This window comes from Dasypus novemcinctus, chromosome 16 (assembly GCF_030445035.2).
Source record: "Dasypus novemcinctus isolate mDasNov1 chromosome 16, mDasNov1.1.hap2, whole genome shotgun sequence".
In the NCBI taxonomy this organism is placed as follows: domain Eukaryota; kingdom Metazoa; phylum Chordata; class Mammalia; order Cingulata; family Dasypodidae; genus Dasypus; species Dasypus novemcinctus.
The window spans coordinates 78,260,572-78,279,222 of NC_080688.1; the positions used below are offsets into that span (position 1 = coordinate 78,260,572).

An 18,651-nucleotide genomic window follows, 5' to 3' on the forward strand; every position below is an offset into this window, starting at 1 on the left:
ATGGAAGACGGACCACGTCCAAAAGACCAAAAAGGCAGGAGATCTCTGAAGAACTCAGGGAGATGAAGGACTAGGTAGAGACTTAAGGTAACTGTTCACACTAATATTTACTGGTCAAAGGAATAAGCTAAGTACCTGGGATACCCCTAGGGGTTAAACTGTGTCCCCCAAAAGAAACTTTGAAGTCCCAAGCCCGAGGGCCTCAGAAAGTGCCCTTATTTGGAAACAGCTTTACAGACGGAAATAGGCAAGTTAAAATGAGCTCATGCTGGAGTGGGGTTTGCCCCTAACCCAATAGAGCTGGTGCCCCTATAGGAAGGGGAGAGGAGGCCCAGGCAGAGGAGGGGAGAGGGCCACGTGACGACCAACCGAGGCAGAGAATGCCAAGGACGGCCAGATCACCAGAAGCTAGGAAAGAGGCACGGAACAGATCCTTCCCTAGAGACTTCAGAGGGAGGGTCCTGCCGACTTGGATTTGGACTTGTAGCCCCCAGAACTGTGAGACAATAAATTCCTGCTGTTTCAAGCCAGCAGTTGGTGGTACTTTTTTACAAGAGCTCCAGGAAACAAAGATGCAAAGATGAGGAAGGCGAGCTCAAGCCTCAAAGAGCGCGTGTCTACCACCGATCACCCAGCCATCCACAGGGCACACACCAAGGCCTTGATACCCTGGAGACAGGAGAGAGCATTTTCAGTCGAGATCATCAGGGATGAGAGACGGGATTTGAGGGGAGTATTACAGCAGGCCAACCCTAAGTGTGTCTGGGGATGGCTAAGTTAACCAGTTTGGATGAGAGGATTCCCAAAAGCCCCATATGAAACACTCTTTATGTATATTAAGGTTTGTAAAATATTTAAATCTTGGAGAAATCATAACCAACTTGGGGATAATAAATATGGATTAAGCTACACCATAATATTAAGTAAAACATCATTTTTAATTTTCATCATACACAAGGGTCCCATGCTCTAGAAAACAAAACTTTGTCTTCGTGCCTACCATCCTTTCAACCTTTGTCCTTCCACAACCATGTCTCCAGAGGCTTCCTTTCTTCCTCTTGGCAACACCGTAAATCTTCAGGTCCACAATGGCCACTTGGACATGGATTACTCTCAAAGCTATGGCTCTGAATTTTCTACCAAATGCCATCTTCAAAATGAACTTTTCATTCCTCCCAAATCTGGTCCTTTCCTGGCATTTTTCTATTTGTTACCGTTATTCATCTAGTACCTTAGAAGTGAAAACCTATTTACCACCCAACCCTCAATCAGTCACCAAAATTTGAATTCTGTCTTTGAAATTTCTCAAACATTCATTCATCCTCTCTACTCCAGCCTCCTTCCCCTGGGGTCCAGGCCTTCTTTGCATCTTCTGGATCCCAACTGCTCTGATCCATAATGACACTCTGCCAGATTAAGCTCTGAAACTCACAGCTTCATGCCCAGGTCATCCCCCAGCCCCCAAATCATCAATGGCTTCCTGCCAAATAAATCCCAATGTCTCCTGCCTATATTTCAAGGCTTTCCATGATCTGGCCCCAACCAACCTTTTGAAGCTGTGTTCTTGCCCTTCTCTCTCATACATTCCATGCTCTAGTCATAAAGCATCATCTGCTGTCCACAGGTAAGATCCACCCTCCCCTACAACAATGCTGTTACTGATCTGGGTCCCACACTGGGAGGGCATTCCCACCACCCCCATGTCCAGATGATTACCATCTATCCTTCAAGGAGCCTCCTATGTTTTCAGTGAAGTCATTCTAAATCCTCTAGCAGGAAGAAATCTTTCCCCCTCTGAACTCCAACACAACTTCATCCAACACTACCTGACATCTGAGTTCCTGTGCATGTGTGTTTTCTCTCCTACAAGTGATCATCTGTTAAAGCAGCATCTCTGCACAAAAACCAGCATGTTACTCTAGTACCTTCTTACATGGAAGCATTATGCCAAGAGTTATAGACAACAAAAAAGAGCCTCAGCTGGCAAGCTCACTTGGGAAAACGATATGCTCAACCCACACAAAACTAAGGCAATAATATCAATAACTGTTTTTAATCATCACATACAAATATTATAGTTGAAGTCACAAAAACAAAGGGGATCTCAGAGAAAGTGGGTATCGGTGACAGCATGAACATACTGCAGTGGTTTATAGCACAAACTCTGATGCCATTTGTGGCTGGGTACAAATCCCAGCTCCAGCACTTACTCGCTGTGTGGCCTCACTTAAGTCATTTAACCTCTCTGTGTCTCGATTTCCTCACCTATAAAAGAGAGATATTAATAGTACCTTCCCCACAGGATTTTGTGAAGATAATAAAGTTATCGTATGCAAAACACTTGGTACACAATCAGAGCCATGTAGATTGTGAAAATGTTTAAAATGGGGATAAAAACCACTAGAATCAGATATTTGGTAGTTAAAATGCCTGGCAGGATTTTTACTGGAAAGAAAGACTATACCCTTTTATGATAATCTATCCAGATTTGCTACATCTCCTGACAGAGATTCTTTGAGTGCCTGACAGGTGGGTGAAATGCACCAGCGGTGGCTCTCTGTACGATGGATTGAGGCCTGTGTGAACAAGCAGACACTGCACCAAACAATAAGCTTTCAGCCACTGAAGGCCTCATCCACAAGCAGCCATTGTCTCCACAAACACCTCCACCACTGTCATCCAGGCGGGTGCCAAGTGGTCAGCGGCTCTCCGAAGACAGAGCCACAAATACAATTAATTGCTGCAAAAGAAATCTCGACCTATGGGCTGAATTCAGTCTAAAAAGCAAGTTTGCCTGGGTTCCGCTTTTTAAAGGGCGCTCATCCACAGCACACAAGTGGACTCAGCATATATGAGTGAGTCAAAGGCCATCATAGCACACGGTGATTTATTAGTGGTGTGGGGAACAGCTGGGACTGTGGGGCATCAACATCTGTCACTTCTTCCCCAAAATGTTCAATGCATTAAACATAAATTGCCACAAACATCTCAATCTGAGCTTGGGTTACAGAGCACATCGACATACACGGTGAAATGAGAATGGCTGGTACACTTGACGTTTTATTACATTTTACTAAAATTATTTATAGCTCAAAGCTGCTCATTATTCACCTATCAACATTATTAGAGTGGTGGGAAAGACATTCACATTTTATCATCCCCTTATTTTTTCATCAAATATAGAAATTACAAGAATTACTGCAAGAAGACCGATGCTACCTAAGAACACACACAAAAAAGCTCTCTCCTTTTCATTGGTTGCAATCCCTATTTTTATGCACTACCTAGAATATAGGCATGCTGCTTCAGCAAGATCTCTTCATCCCAACAGTCATGGAAGGTTAGGCAGGGTAGGCTGACTACCAAAATAAACACCCCGGGATCCCAGTGGCCTACCACAATACTGGCTTATCTCTAATAATAATGGGTGAGGAGGTTCTGCTCAATAAGGTCCTTTAGGACATCATACAATTCTCTATCTGCAGGTGGACAGCAGATAGGGAGGGGAGTGGAAAAGGCACACCTGCTCTTAACTGCCTTTCCTCCCCCCCACACACACAATCCAATGGGGAGAAGTGGTCAAATGGCCTGGATGCAAAACTGCTCTTCTAGAGTAGTGGTCAACTGGGGGCGATTTGGCTCCCCAGGGGACAGCGGGAAATCTCTGGAGTCATAACCGGGGCAACTGGCACCTTGTGGGTAGAGGCGAAGGATGGTACTAAAATTCTACAAAACAGTCCCCAGCAACAAAGAATTATCTGGCCCCTGGTGTCAGCCATGCCTAGGTTTTGGTGAACACCTATCAGCCTCTGCCATAATCACATAACGTGTCAAAGCTCCAGCCTACCACCATTTTCCCACTAATGTACACAGGAATCAGCCCCACAAAAAAACCATATTCCCAGAGTTTGTTCATTCATTTGCTTGCTCATTCATCCATTAATTCATCCAAATGTTTTCATCCAAACACCAGAACAAGAGAATTCCCTACAGTCACAGAATTCACAATAGAGCAGGGGAGGCAACCATACACAGAATTTTAACACCCAGGGGTGAGTGGGTTTATGAAGAACAAATAGAAGGAAGCATAATTTTGCCTGAGGGAGTTGGAGGAGGCTCCACAGAGAATGTAAAATGGAAAGGAGGTCTTGAAGGAAGCACCTGTCATCAAGAGGCTGTGGGCTTGTGTTTTTCTCTTGGGGTGGTAGAAGGCAAGAGCAGGGAGCAAAGGTGTTCCTGGAAAAGAGAACTGCACACACGAAGGAATGGGGATATGAAAGCATGGTTTATTCCACTTTCAGGCGCAGGGAAGAGTCACTGAGGGAGAAGGGGTTGTAAACATGACTTCTATTCAAGCACAGCTTATATTAGTAGTGTGTCCATGGAAAGCCAGAAACTCCCAACATCCGGTGGACTCTTCATTTGCAACTGCCTACACAGGCTTTCAGTCAAGAGACTCTTTGGGAAACAATTCACATCACCAGACTTCACTGAAACCTGCATTAGCACAGGGCAAACCTTCCATCCTGGACTCAAGCAATGCCCTGAAATCTCAGGGCAAATTTCCCAAATAGAACTTGTCACCAGCTCTTTCAAACAATGCTCCCTCAAAGTCAACATCAGATGGATTCCCGCAAATAGTTGACCCAAATCGTCCATCTTTGTTCTCTGAGACAGGACAGTTAGAAGTCAGAGGTCTTTCCTAAATTATGTTACACTCAACCAGTTAAAAAAAAAAAAAGAAGAAAGTTTCACTTCTTCCAATCCATAATCCCAGGTGTGAGTGTGGCGCGCGCCCTACAGCTGAGCACAGACTCAGGCTGGACGGTGCGGGTTCTCTCCGGCTGTGCCAGAAACTCTGTGTGCCCCAACCTTCCCTGCCACCACCGCCTTCCAGATGACAAGCCCAAAGCCCTTGCACAGCACCTGGGACACTATCTATTATCTTTGTCCTGCAGTATCTCCCCCTTCCCCAAACTGTCTCTCAGCTGTGATGAAACGCTATCGTTTGGGAAGAAAAATATCGGCTCAATGCCTACGTCATTTTGAGGATCGTTATTAATAACCTCTTCAACTTGCTTTGGACACGATGCTTTTCAATAAGAAGCCAAAAGCACCATGTAAACAACAGTTGTTCTTGATTTTGAGGCTAAAAGCAAATGTAAAAGATACCACACTGCTACACAATTATTTACCCCTTTCATTCTTTTACTCTTCCTCCCTCAAAATGCCATTTCTCTCTACATTCCTTGTTTTTCACTGTGATCGGCTTTGGGACAACAGAGTGTATTTAGCTATTAAATAATATGGATTATATCGATCGATACCAGCCACCAAGCACTAAACAGCTTCATAAAAGGAAGAAACTTGTGTCTTTACAAGTCAGAAATTCAAGGGAGAAGTGAAAAGGAGGGCAGCAGAGCCCAGAGCTCAGAGGAGGGTCAGCCTATCAGAACTGCCTCCTCCAGAGGCCAGAAAAATGACCCATTTCCAGGGTTTTAGTCTAAGTGAAACCACATCCCCACACCTTTACCCAGAGTAGCAACACCAGAACCTAACGGAGTTGCTGAAAAAGACACAGAATAAGATGAAAACGGAGGCAACAGAAGAACTACCCTGAATCCACTTCTTCAAAGTTCATTATCACTGCTACCCCTACTTTCAAGGAATTCTAAATTGCCTAGATACCATTGCTTTTTCAATTTCCATGGCAGACAGGACTTGACACCAACAGAACATTATTTCTAAGGAACACAAAAGGGAGGCGTTTGATGTCTCCTTGGACAGGTATCACACATAAGGTGAAACAAGTTTGGGGTAAAGTACAACATGTTCTTTTTTCCATCTTAGTAAAGACATTTTTCATATGACTGTCTTGATATGCATTCTCAAATATCTTATTTATTATTTTGTTATAAATCCCAAGGATGAGTAAATTATTAATTTTTAAAAGATCCAACTCCATTGGGGGAAAGAAAAGAAATGAACTACTGACTGCAGAGACGTGAACTCTTTGAACTAAAATTTACCATTTTGTATACAGAAAAAGGCAATTTATTAAATGAGTTCTGTTTACCTAAAAAATTACCCTTCTATAGACCTACAGGAAAACTATTTATCTTTTCCTTAGGTGAACTAATAGTGAAGAAGTCTGGCTTAATCAGGAATGTAAGTGAATATGATGTCCTGACGTAAGTAACAATTACCTGGGAATCGAACTGAAAGGGGGACTCAGACAACTGACGCTTGCCTCTAGGTGCTGTGTACATGAAATTTACAGAACTGGCAACAAGCAAAAATGACAGTTTATAACATTCCTAGATAAACACATACACCTTCCAAGGAGAAGCAGTGCACAAAGGGTTATTGTTTGGGACATTAGCCAAAGGCTAGAAGAATCTATGGCTTATTGAAGGGCCTAAGAGCTTCCATCAATTCCATGTTTTAGTAAGTGAGGTTCCAAGAGAGGGAAAGCAGGTGAAACAGGAGCCCAGGCCAAAACCGCCACACTGTGGAGGGTGGAACCAGGCTTGGTTCTGTTCCCAACCCCCATTTTGTATTATTGGACTCATCACTAATCCTCTGCAATCTTCAGGAGGAGAGCACTGGCTGCTGTATGTACACAGGTGTCCCCAACGCAGCCAACACTACAGTCAGGCTTTACAACATGGGCACATTCCAAAAGCATCATAGCTGTGAACAAAAAACAAAACAACTAACTGCTAGTGGCAGGTGGTTCCTCCAAGAAGGAAAAAAAAAAAACAGCCAGGAAGAGCTCACACAGAAATGTACTCCAGATATCGTGCAACAAGGAGCCTAGAGGGCATCTAAGTCCACGCATTTTCAAATTAGCTGTCAAAGGGCCTGAGCTGTCAAAGCACAGACTTGTTCAAGTTCTACAATGATCAGTGACCCAGCCTGAACTGGAACCAGGTCCCATCACTGGTAATGGGGAATTAGAAAAAGATCCTGTTCCCCCAAAGTAAATTCATCAATGAAAGGATTGCTACAGCCAAGCTGCCTTCTCCTGTTCTCTCCTGCCTCCTCTCTCCGAATGGCTGTGTCTCTAACCATGTTACAGCCAACAAAGCCTGCCTCAGGATACCCAAGAGTGCTGAGGTAGGGCCAGGACCCCTAAGTGGGGCGACCAACTTGGCCCCTAGGATTGCCTGGGATTGTTCTGGTTTTAAAACCCAAAGTCCCACAACCCCAGTGTCCTCTCAATCCTGGGCAAAAGGAGCTGGTTGCTCACCCGACCCCCCCAAGAAACCAGACTCGAGGAAAGGGGGCTCCACTGCAGGATGTCATTTGCTTCACTTGGGAAGAGTGAGGCCAAAGAAGCAAGGAGCCTGGTACCAGCTATGGAGGGCTCAGGTCGCCTGTGGGCTCTCTCAGCATCTCTCTGGCTCCTATCCTCCAGCTTCCTCTAAGAAGGCCTTGTCTTTAAACCCCACACCATGTAAGCAAGGTCTTCCCAATGACAAGCATCCAATTACAAGAACAGACCAAGAAATCCTCGTGTAAATGCCGGAGGCTACAGTTATTAAGAAGCGGTTATCTCCTTGGCTAGCTTAAGAGGTTCTTTGGGTTAGACCATGCCTATTCATCCTTGTTGCTGAGCGGGGAGGTCTCAGTCTCGCTCAGGCCCAAGAGTCGGGGGGGGGGGGGGGGGGGTCAGCTCCTACCGAACCGCCGGCAGGGGGTGCTCCAGGGATAGAGCACCAGGGCTCTCCAGGCGTGGGTGACGCGCGGTTAGGAAAGAACCACGGAGACCGCCTGAGCGCAGGAACAGGTCTGCTTTATTACAGAAGTACACTTAGCTATATAGGGTTGGGTAGAGGGAGGGGCATGATGAAGGGAGGGCTGGCTAAGGGGCGGCTGTGGACAGGCTGAAGCTGATGGATAGACCTGAGGTAAGCAGTTACTGGGGAAGAGGGCAGATTGTGGGTTGGCAATATGGGCGGGACTGGCGGGAAGGACGGCGGGGGCTGGAAGGGGAGGAGGGGTGGAGAAAGGCGGCAACAATCCTTATATTTTCAGAACCCAGCACAAACACTAGTAGATGGCAGATGCTGAATAAGATGGATGCGGATAATAGCTGGCAATTATTTAGTGCTTACAAGGTGTAGGGCAACATGTTAAGTACTTTATATACATTTATCTCACATTAATCTCACAATAACCCAATGAGGTTGACTCTCCCCCTTTTTACCGAGGAAGAAACCAAGGCCCCATCAGACCTTATTTACTCAAGGTAATATGGGAGGGCTGAGATGCCAATCCAAGTCCACCTCACTTCAGAACACCTGTTTTTAGCCACTCAACGGAATTAGGGCTGAGGAATGTGGTGTATATGGCATCAGGTCAGAAACTGAGAGAAGACACAGTTCTTTGATTCTCTCCCCATTTACCGTTGCCATCCCACAAAAAAAGCAGACCACCAAATTATGAATTAAGTACGTACACCCTTCATTAGAATATAAACTCTGGGGGTTTTTATAAGGCATGCCTGGCATACAGCAGGCACTCAATATTTGTTGAATGAATTTAATAAGCACAATTTTTAACCAAAGACATGGCTGAATTCATTGGTGCCCAGTGTTTCCAATGCTATTTCACCCACCACCACAGGTACGTAGAAGGATTCCTTATGGGAGCATTTCTGAAGCATCCGCAGGATGGAACAGGAGTGAACGGAGAGGAGCTCACCGCAGTTGAGGTGGACTCTCTGCCTGCACGGTTGAATTAGCTATCACTCACATAAAATGCCAGTAATCCCTAGGCCTCATGCAACAAAGGGGCAAATTCTCCACACAGTGTACAGAGATGTATCTATGTGCTCTCCAACCACTTTTAATATATAACCTGCAAAGAAGCAACATGCAAACCCACCCCAAAGCGATACAACTGCAAGAGAATATCACACCAAATACTTGCTTGTTTTTGAGCCAATTTTCTCAGCTTCATTCACTACCGTTCAAAATGAGAACGTTATTTTAATGTTAATGTGCTCCTGGCCATTTTCCCCAAGCAGCTGAACAGATTTCCTTCTTTCATAATAGCACTATCCATAACGATCAAGCGTTCCGAGTGTGCAAGAAGAGGCTCTGTCATGTGAATGAGAATTCCGAAATCAAAAGAAGCGAGGTAAAACAGATGTCTGCCACAAAGGCATTTATGGGCAGGAGTTAATTATGAAGGGAGATGCCGTGGCCAATTATGGACTATTGTCACACAGTCCTGTCAAGAACAGACAGCACAGCCCTGCTCCTCCAGATTGTGGGGTACCAGTGGGGAGGGTGCAAAGTCCTAATGCTGCGAGCTCCGTGCCACCAATGACAGCTTTGGGTTTTATTTTTTTATTTTGGAAGCATGTGGCCAGCAGAAATTGAAAAATGGAAACAATGTCAATGATGAATCATTTTGCTAGAATGATGACCCTTGATGAGAATGGTGGTTCACCTCTCGACCACTGGTACGCACACCGCAGCCTGGCAACTCTAATTTTATTCAACATTCTTATTATTATTGTAGTAATAATTATTATTAATGTAAGCAGGAAAAGGTCCAAAGAATGAGCTTCTCTCTTTGAAAGTTCCTTTAGGAATACAGGCCCAAAGCGTCTATAATTCCTTTATCATGGTAGGTCAGAAGCACTTCTGTGTTGTCTAAGATTCATCATTGATTGTTAACTGAACCCTTATTTTTTACCAACATGGTGGGGAATACAAAATCGTGTCAAGCCTCCTCCAGGCCTCATCTTTAAGGAGCTTGCAAGAGAAAAAGATCCTGCAGGTCTCATTCACTACATCGGCCAGCCCACAGGCCCCTTGGAGAGAACTGTCCCCCCAAAATCCTCTCCCCCAGCTGACAGGTCCAGAGTGCACACTGACAGGAGGATCCCATCCACTGGCATCCTGTGGCATGTGGCTTGATGGCAAAAGACATCTTGGGATTCTACTTCAAAATACCTTTCCTGTTAACTTGACTGACTGGGTTTCTATTGGCAATTAAACAGAAAGAAAAAGACCCTTCAGGCTCAGGTGATAGCACAAAACGATCTATAAGTGTCCTTTCTCGAATGAATGAATGAATGCGGAACACAATGAGGGAAGGCAGCCATTTTGCCGTAGAACTGTGGAGGACTGAGAGACTGCTAAAGGCTAAAGCTTTAGAAGAGGTAAGGGCTGAGTTGAGGCATTCATGTTGAGTGCACACGGATGGGGGGGCAGTATAGGCCAGAGAATGTGCTAGAACTAACAAAGAGACTAGGAGAAACATTTGGGAGAACCATTGGTAGACTACCTCAGCTAATGTGACAGTTTGAAGTTCTCTTATGAATCCCAAAGAGAAAGATGATGTTTTGAAGTAATCCATTCCTGCGTGAGGCCCTTTTGACTGGACGTCAATGAGCATGACTCGGACTGAGTCTCTTATTGGAGCTGATAAACACACACACACAGAGAAAGGGAGCTGCCATGTTACACTGATACTGCCCTGTGAGAGAACACTGCAGGAAAACAGCGAAGCCCCAAGGGGCTGAGAGAGCTCCTGGAGTCTGGAACCAGCCGAGCAAAGAGGCCCCTAAGGGGCTGGGCCCACAGAGCAGCTCAAAGAGTGTCGACTACAACTAAACTATAATCCATGCTGTGTGGCAATGCTCCAAAACGTGTTCACCGATTGCAATGAAGGTTCCACACTAATGACAGAAGTTGCTAATGTGGGGAAAAGTGGGAGGTGTGGGGAGTGGGGCCTATGGGAATCCCTTATATTTTTTTATGTAACATTTTACGTAATCTAAGTATCTTTTAAAAATAAATAAAAAATTAAAAAAAAAAAAAGAAGAAGAGGAGACAGGCTGTATGTCTGATAGCTCACAAGTGAACTAGAAGAAAGAGGAGCACTAAGACTGAGAGAGGAGGTCCAGAAAGAGACAAGTCCTATGCCGGGGTGCCCACAGTTGAGCTTGGGGAGACGGTAGATTCCAGAGGGAAGGCAAAACCCTGGGCAGCCATCTTGCTTCCTCATGGGGCAGCACCTTGAGAAGGCATCTCTGCTGATGCCTTGATTTGGACATTTCATGGCCTGGGAACTGTAAGCTTTTATCCTAAATAAAATCCCCATTATAAAAGCCAGCCCCTTTCTGGTACTTGGGATTGGCAGCCCTTTGGCAAACTAAGACAGTTAATATGCTGTTGTAAGGTCAGGCAGAGCAAAAGTCAAGGTTGGAAAGAAAGGAACAAGCTGGGGAAAACTTTAAAGACTAAAGAATATTAAGTTCATCCCACAAAAAAACAGGAGCCACTGAAGGTTATCAAGCAAGGGAATGAACAATTAAAATAGCCTACTGTCCTGAGAGATGGGATTTTGTACTATGGCCTGCGGCTGGGCAAGCTAGGAGGTGAGGCTGGTCACTTAGCCCAGTGGGAATGAGGTTCTGAGCTAGGACAGGGTAGCAGGGAAGGGAATGAAGGGAAACGGGGGACTATCACCATCACTCGGGACAGTTAACCTGCTAACAAGCCAAATAACTGTATTAATAGTAATAATTCTCCCTGGTTCCAAGATGTCTGCCAAAACTCAATTCTTGCAGAAGCCTGGTGAGGAGCACAGTAAGTTTGATTATCTGGATGTTTAAGTGGGAATTGGAACAGAAAAGCTGCATTTGGTTGGTAGGTGGGAATAAGTGGGGGCAAAGAGAAAATACAAACCCAGACAGAACACAGCATTTGTAGATTCCACGTCACCGTAACCTTGACCCTCTCAGTGGCCAGTCAGCATTGGAACAATCCCTTCTCTGCAAGAAGCTCTGATACCCTGGGAAGGCTAGTTTTTACCATGCAAGCTGTTTGCAATGAGTTTTAGCCATGCAGGAATTAATACATGAAGTGGGAAAGAAGGCATCTTCTTCTACTCATGACCTCCACTCCCAAGGTTACAGGCACTAGATCACAAGCAGTCCCCCCAGCCCCCAACCCATAAAGAAAGTACTCCAGCCTCAGCACTCACAGGTGGTACAGGCGGGAAACCCAGGCCTGGAGAACCATCCCAGGATGTGCAGGTCACAGATACACGACCTAACAACCTCTCCAGATCCTCCAATGACTGTACATCAACGGAAAAGACAAAGTCCTCAAACATAACACCAGTACTTACTGTACCCAAATTCTGATTTCCATCACTGAGACAGACGGTGAGCGCACACGGGGTAATTCACAAAGCTATGGGGCATGGAGTGGGAAAACCGCCTTCCTGTTTTTCCAGTTCCCCTGACACTACAACAGGCAGCGCCAGAAACCACATCAATCTACAAGTGTCCTCCACCTGATGAGCCACCTTTGTCATGACAGTAAAGCGGTAGGGACTCAGAGGCCAAACAAAATACCGAAATGTACTTTGGAGCCTCCGAAATATATTTCAAGACTGAGCCCCTTGGAGCTTAATTTCCCCTCCCTCCAGCTCAGCGTGTGCCTTGCGCTCTGGGTTGGCCAACCCAGGCACCCCAAATCTTCTCAATCGAGCTATATCTGGTTCGCCCTGCTGGTTTCCCAGCTGCTTACCTCCCAATTCAGACCCCCTTTGTGGGCAATATCTTGTCACTCAAGTGAAGCTGGACCAGACGTGGCTTTCACTTCTTAGGCCCATATTGATGATCCTCAGCTGCTGTGACTTGGGGGCTACCATGGTCCATTAGCCCAATTACCTCTCTCTAAATATAGATAGCTGTCTTTATAAAAATTGACTTTCTCGAGGTGATTATTGAGCCAGAAGCAATAAAGCAATAGTGCTGTTAAATTCTATGCTCATGCTCAAAGTATTAGCAAATGCTAAAACATCCAATCTGGGCATGTATGTCTTACAAAGTGAGCCAAGCTACTGGAGCAACGAGCATTTCCCAAAGCAAAATCTGATAGCTACCAGCTGCTTAATCCCCAGCCCCTTGCAATGCCTATGACCATGGCACCCTTACAAAGAGGGTGGCAAGAAAGGCTTTAAAACTTTGGTGGCTCATGAGGCACGCCAACTCCGGGTATTCTATTAGTCCTGTGGCCAAGAAAACCCCTCTATCAGTTGTCTTAAACACTGAAGTAACCAGAGGGTGACCCGGGGGTACCCTAAACACTGTCCTGTCCCCTCTGCCTCTTGACTGTTTTCTTGTAGTCACTGCTGCTGGGGTGACACCAGCCCCAATGCCATTCTTGTTCTCTCCTAGGCTTCTCCAAACAAACTCAGGAAGTCTAAGACGAGGAGGCAGATGGTGAAAGAGTCTGTAAGTTACACCTCTCTGTTACATGGTACAAAGCACAAAACCTTCTAGTATCAGCCCTGGACACTACTGGTTTATCACCTTAGAGCAAATACATATTCAAAACAGACAAAAACACAGAGAATTAGAATGTTTTTATTTGGTGACCAGTGTACACTTATGTTAATAAATAGAAAACCAACATACTAGTAAATAAAAGGTTGGCGTAGGGCAATTAAGGTATTTATCATTCATTCAATAAATACCTGTACAGCACCCGCTCCTTATGAAGCCCTGCACGAGGCCCTGGGGGAACACGTTTCATAACCTCACCTAGGCCACAGCATGTGGGAAACTCACTGGTGCCACTCACCCATACCCATACCCAGTTCTTCCCTTTTCAGCACAAGAAATATTGAATTTGTGGCTGAATGGGGTCATATGACAAGTTCAGGCCAAAGCCAAGTTATGTCACTTCTGGGCCAGATCATGTAGTTGCTAGATTCCTTTCCAGTGCTGCAGGGATCTCATAAACACATGAAGGAATCAAGCCTCCATCAGTTTGGGTCCTGGAGTAACTATAACGAGGACAGCCCACCTGCCCACCACGAGGGACACGCAGCAAGGGAAAGAAATAAATTATATTCAGTCACTGAGATTTGGAGGTTATTTATTACTACCGCATAACCTAACCTGTGTTGCTGATACATCACTATTTTAAAAAAGCGAGTAAGAGAGAAATCTGCAAAAGAAACCTGCCCCCTCTGTTTTCTAAGATAAAACAAAAACAGAATTTGTTTCACAATTCAAGTGCAGCAGGGACTGAACAACACCTTGACACAGGAAAGACATTCAAACACCTCGGAGGAACAGGGAATGAAAACCAAATGGCCTCTCCCCTGTGGTGGAATCGAAGCGTTCACCTGCAGTTCAGCTCAAACCTCAGCTAAAGAGCTTAAAGACTAAGAAAAGGCCATCTTCTGACAGCGAGCCCTCAGAGTAGTGAGCTCCCCAATGAAGGAGGCATTCAAGTCGAGGCCAGATGCCCCTAGACGGCAGGCACACCTCTTCCTCCTCAGAAGTCCAACAACACCACTCTGTTCCTCTCTCTCGAGCATCCCCTGAACTTAATTAGAATCAAGTCCTTGGCTGTCAGCATCCTGAAGGTGGTTCAGGTCGGTGTCCCCGCCTCCGACCGCTTGGCACCTATCACAGGGCCCATTATGCATCGGTACCTGATAAGCCTCTGCTGAACGATTTCAAGAAGAGCGCAGAGAGGGCTGAGGCAAAGGGCAGGCTGCATGACCTCTAGGGCTTGTCTAACCTGAAGCTCCCACACTGGAGCACATCCCTGGGGTGGACAGCCTCTTCTTTAAAAATAAACGTTAAACACAACACAGGGCTTTATTGGGATTTCTTATGGTACCCAATTTAAGCCACGAGGAGCCCTAGCAGCCCTGGGGCTGGCTGCTCCTGGCGTGCACTTGCACGCGCAGGCCGCCCTCTTCCCGTGTGGAGTTTTGCATGTGAGGTATTCACTTTTTCTATTGCATTATTACACTCCCCACTCTCTCTGTCATGCGGCTCTTCTCCTCACAGCCAAGAGCACACACCCCGCAGGAATACCTCTACCCTAGCACCATCTGACTAACCTGACCTTCCCAAAGCATGGGCCTTTGTTTTAGCTGGGACCAGGCAATTCACCTCCTCTTCCTCCTAGCCCAGGAGCAGGATAAATCCTAGTGTCACTTAAGTTTTCTGAAGTCACCTTTCAAAACAAAACCAACCCTAGAGGTGAATGGCAAATCTTTCAAGTCTTTTTTTTTTTTTTTAACTTTATTTTTCAAGGAGTTGGAGTGAAAAAAACAAAGAGAACCCGCACAGATAAGGCTACGGCTGCCTCTGCTGCACAGCGGGAGAAAACACCAGCGCCCCTCGGCACGCCCACCCTGTCTTTGTACAAGAGAAACCCGCCAGTTCCCGTGACCACCCTCACTCCCTGCTACCTGGGCAGGATGCACAGGACTCTGCCCTCTAGGAGGATCCAGCCCGGGCTGCGTCCTAGTCAGTCTGAAGGTTACGCTGCCAGCCAGCGCTATCGAGATAAGCCCAGATCTGGTGAAACTGACATCAAAACCGAACGATCCTTGGAAAGAAAAGAAGAGGCCAGAATTTCTGGAAGAGAACCAACCACCAAAAGATAAAATACGGAATGAGAGCCTAACGGTTCATGGCTCTATAAATGGAAACTTAACTACAGCTCTTTACCTGAGTCTTTCTGCTCGGACAACCCTGCCTTCCACCTCCCAGTAGCTCAACTGCCAGTCCCTCTTGAGATGGCAAATGCTACTAAAGCAAGAGGCGAGAGGCACGATTGCCTAAGAAGGTCACTGCCTTTGACCAGTGTCCTAAATGAGCACTGGTCAAATTCATAATCAACCCCCCTAAAATGATACCTTTTCAGCAGTCAATATCCCGCTTAGAGACTGAAGCCAAAACACATTACTACGGGTAAGAAAGCAGGCAGACATCCAAACCCCACATTCGGATTCAACTGCCTGTGCCTTGATGATTTCAAATTTCCCAGCGAAGGAAACCAGGCGGAATGTCTGCAACCCCAAAGGCATTCTGCCCCCAGCGACGTCTTCAAAAGGAAGGTTTTGCGATTTCTGTCTCCCAACCAGGGGTTTCAGCAGCCCTCACCGCACACGGACAGGAATGGTGTGATGCAGACACCTCCCGAGCAGCCCCAGGCCAACACTGTTGGCCAAAGGACCCAGACACACCCAAGACAGTCACCCAGATGAGTGGGGGTTACCTGAATCTGTCACCAAGTCCCTTTCACCCCCTTCCGCGTGCTGACCTCAAGTGGAAATGGGCCGCGTTTGAGAGGCAAGACTCCGACCAGCCGGAAGCAGGGCACAATTGAGAGCGAGCTTTGTTCAGCCTGCAGTGAGACACAGGCGGTCAGGGTTAGATGGGCGCAGCGGAGAAGGAAACCCGGGCAGCCTCGAGGGCCCACGGGGGGTGGGTGGGCGTCCGGGGCGAGCTGGAGACGCAGGCCGGCCGAGGGGTGGGGGGCTGGCGGGCCGCGAGGGGGGCGTAACGTCCCCTAATTGTCCCTACGTTGTGAATAACCACCTCCTCCCTCCTCTGCAGTCTCCCCCGCCCCCAAGTTCTCCTCGGGTGGTAGGTAGAGCCTCTACTAGCAACGGTAATCCCTCCAAGAGAAAGCGAGCAGGTGGAGAAGAATATCTGGGGCAAACGCACGCTAGCAAGAGAGACGAGGGAGAGCCGGTTAAAGCGGAATGCGGGGCGCCTGCTCCCCGGCCCGGGCAAACCCGGCGGCGCGGCATCCGCGGGCATGCTCCCCCTTTCCTTTGCCCCCAGCGCCCCACCTCCTCGAGTCACCATGACTCTTTGGCCCATTTCTCTACTCTTTCCAAAATCGCACCCTAGGCGGGACGCGGGGACCGCCGCCCCACGAGTCCAGCCTGCTTTGTCCGGCCGCTGCGCGCCCAGGAGCGAGCGCCCCGAGCGCGGGGGTCCGCACAAAAGACCCCCACATCTGGCGCCCCCTGCACGATCTCCTCCGGGAGGCGCCCCGGGGCTGCAGATGGGCGCGCCAGGGCAACTTCAGGGGAGTGGGGAAGGCGCGTCCCCGGGGGGCCTGGAGCGGACGCGGAGGAGGCAGATGCGGGGGTGGGGGCGCAGCTGGGGCGCGCGCGGCGCGGGCACGCGGCGAGCTCCCTCGGGCCGGAGCTCCAGGGGGCATCCGAGGACTCGCCGAGCCGGCGACAGCGCCGCCTCAGCCGCCCGCCCAACTCCGCCGGCGCCCGGGGGAAACGCAACTCCAGGGACCCCCGCCCCGGCGCCCCGCGCTCCCCGCCCGCCTCCCCGGCGGCCGCGCATCCCCTCCCGGCCCCAAAGGGGACCCTCCAGAAGCAGGCGGCAGTTCCCCTCTCCCGCTCCCCGGCTTCCCGGGGGAGCCGCCGCGGGGGTCACAGGCATCCCTCCGCGCCCCTCTCGGTGACCCCGACCCGCGAGGGAGCGGAGCAGCGCCACGAACCGAAACTCACTCATCCTCCTCCGCCGCGGGCTCGGGCGCACCCTACAGAGGCGGCGGCGGCAGCATCGCGGGGTGCTCGCGGCGCCCGCCCCGTCCTCCGGCGCGGGCTGCAGAGCGGGCAGCGCGGCGACCGCGGCCCCAGCCCCGATCGGGCCCCCGGGAAGCGCCCCCCCCCCGCGCGCGCCCGCCGGCCCACGCGCTCGGGGTGCTCGGGGTGCTCGGGGCGCTCGGCTCGGCGCTGGCGCTTTGTGTGGCGGCGCGGCGACCGAGGCACCGCGGGGGGCGGGCGCGGGAGGCCGGCGCGCGCCCCGCGGCCCCGCCCTCCCGGGCTCCACCTCCCGCCCCCCCCACCCCCGAGTCCGGCCGTCGGGCGGGAGGAGCCAGCCTCCGCCGGGGTCAGCCGCTGTCCCTGCTCGGCCTTGGTCTCCAGGGCCCCCCTCTCCTCGGCCGGGGCCTCGACGGGGCTCCGCCGCCGCCCGGGGGCCGGAGCCGGGTGGGAAGGGGCCGCGCTGGGCGGGAGGAGGGGTGCGGCCCGCGGGAGGGCAGGGAGGGAGCGGCGGGCGGGGGGCCGGGCGAGGGAGGAGTTTGGCCGGCACGCGTCCAGAAAGTGCCCTGGAGCCGCGTCACAGCACGCACTTTTTGGCTGCCCTTAAAGTTCACAGAGTCCAGCCAGGGCGGGGTCCCGCGTGGGTGGAGGTGAGGATGCACCCCAGTGGCCGGAATGGACTCTCCCACCTCGGGAGGGGTGCAGGGAGGAGAGTGCAGAGAGGAGGGGTGCGGGGAAGTGCAAGTCCTTAGCGGTTACGTGGAAGCGCGAACCGCAGCGGCCGCAGTGCCCGCCCCATTCCCCACCTTAAAACCTCAGTCCTACCTTGGGAACGTGCCTAGACTGTCGTGTGCCCTCAAGAAATGATCTGGCCTCTGGAGTTAACTCCTCCTTCCTGGAGGAGGAAAGTTGCTGCTAGAGGATGTTTCCATGACCTCGGAAGCCTTTTTAAGGATTTTTATGCAGAATGGAAACGTCGCCGTGTTCTGTGGCTTGGTAGGGTTAAGCCTGCCGGCATTCCCGGGCCTCCAGGAAGAAGCCTCGGCTGGACGGTCCCTAAGTCACCCAGTCCAGCCTGCGATCCCTCCCCCAGCTGCTGGAGTGGCGCTGACTTTCGGTCCTAGAGTCGGATACACAGGGAAAGAACGCCCAGGTCCCTGCCCCCAACAGCCCGTTGAAGCGCTTCTGCCAAGATAATCCGAAGACAAGGAAACCCCGGAAGCCTACAGGGTGTCTCTATGACTTACTGAGATCCAAACTGTCCTCAGCGGTCCCACAATTACAACCTGT

At 49.3% G+C, this 18,651-nt stretch overlaps 1 protein-coding gene across 2 annotated transcripts in view; it reads right to left on the reverse strand.

The window, feature by feature from the left end:
* Positions 1 to 17,768, reverse strand: part of RNF152 (ring finger protein 152) — a 73,775-nt gene extending 56,007 nt beyond the window's left edge. Inside the window, exons 1-2 of one of the 2 annotated variants that reach the window (XM_012519715.4) lie at positions 17,326 to 17,768; positions 16,065 to 16,193 (exon numbers count right to left, since the gene is read on the reverse strand). The gene's annotated coding sequence lies outside the window, so the exon portion shown is untranslated. Of the gene's footprint in view, positions 1 to 16,064; positions 16,194 to 17,315 lie in introns of both variants that reach the window. The other variant, XM_004478666.5, reaches the window with a different exon arrangement.
* Positions 17,769 to 18,651: the final 883 nt, after the last annotated feature.